The following is a 1404-nucleotide window of genomic DNA, read 5'->3' on the forward strand; positions in this document are numbered from 1 at the left end:
AATGATATGATACCCTTCATTAGAAATCTGGAACTTTTTTACCAGAAGCACTAAAACAACCAAGCTCACATGTAGGCATGGGACGGTATAACATTCTGAAGGTATGATAACCTTCAGCAAAAAATATCACGGTTTCACGATATTGCAATTATAGCTTCAAAATGTATTATTTTGAAATGCCTGGGTAAAAACTTTTCCATTGAACACAATGTATATTATTTTTAAACACACAGCACACTGGCATATTACTAAACTGCACTTCCTGTCCTCGAAGAGTCAGACTCAAAAAACAGCTTTCATCACAGGAATTGTATGGCGTAAAACCTTTGAGGGTTTTGAAACTAACTTTATAATATTGAAACTGGTAACCGGCCCATGCCTACTCCCAGGCATCCATTGCCCATCACATCAGCTGATGTTTCATTTTGTTTCAACCAACAAAAGGCCTAAACATGGGCTCAAAAACAAGGGTTTCCCCTCCACCTCTCCTCTCCTGTCCTGTGTGATTTATGCAGCCCCCCACCCCCCTCCACACACACACACACACACACACAATAATTAGATGCTGATAGCTACTGGCAACATCCTACATCGTCCTCTAAACTCATCATCTAGCACTTCAACTCAAAATGAGAGGTCTGTGTTGAGAGACAATCTTTTCAAGTCTCTGAATTAAAAACTTCTCCCACCCACACACACACACACACACACACTTTCTGTTGTTGGCTTGTGTCTTCCCCCACCCCCCACATCTCCAAAGGAAATTAACGCGCCAGGAAAACGCCATCCGTAATGGAAAGGACAGAGTAAATCAGTGGACTTGAACGCGACCAAAAAGTTGGAAAGAGAAAGCAAATACATCTTAGTGTTGTGTTTAGGGTCATGTTACTGTTTGTGTACTGCGCGAATATTTGGACAAATTGTATTTCGATGTTTTGGCAACATTTTTTTTTAAAACCTTCATACCAAAGCCCTTTTGAATTGAAAGCAATTGTGGCAACCTCGACAGCAACCCTATTTTCCAATTTTACTCAAACATTTAATGGTTTAAGTTAGCATATAGCCTAAACCAAACTGCTCACTTAAGATACCTTTTCCTATCGACAGCTAGCTTGTGATGAGAAATGAACTTAGCTAGTGTATGGCGTTCACGCAGTAAAAACTGTTACTTAACGTTAGTTGTTTGTAAAACACTCACCTTGTTTCCTCCAACTTCACCACTGGAGATGTTCTCGAGCCGAAGAATACGTGTCCAGCAAGACTATACAACTTTGAGTGGGATTTTGGTTTAGGTCGTTTGGTCTGTTTGTTCCTCCGCTCCGCCATACACAACGTGATGGTGTGAGGTCCAAGAGTCAAGGCAGCATAGGGGTCTCTCTCTCTCTCTCTCTCTCTCTCTCTCTC

The 1404-nt window shown here is 41.3% G+C and overlaps 1 protein-coding gene across 1 annotated transcript in view; it reads right to left on the reverse strand.

Annotated features, from left to right (window-relative positions):
* The window catches only part of carhsp1 (calcium regulated heat stable protein 1), a 42804-nt gene that overhangs the window by 41362 nt on the left and 38 nt on the right, over positions 1-1404 (reverse strand). Inside the window, exon 1 of the mRNA XM_032536923.1 lies at positions 1199-1404. This exon is cut by the window's right edge and continues 38 nt beyond it. The gene's annotated coding sequence lies outside the window, so the exon portion shown is untranslated. The remainder of the gene's footprint in view (positions 1-1198) is intronic.

Source organism: Etheostoma spectabile, chromosome 15 (assembly GCF_008692095.1).
Source record: "Etheostoma spectabile isolate EspeVRDwgs_2016 chromosome 15, UIUC_Espe_1.0, whole genome shotgun sequence".
Taxonomy (NCBI): Eukaryota; Metazoa; Chordata; class Actinopteri; order Perciformes; family Percidae; genus Etheostoma; species Etheostoma spectabile.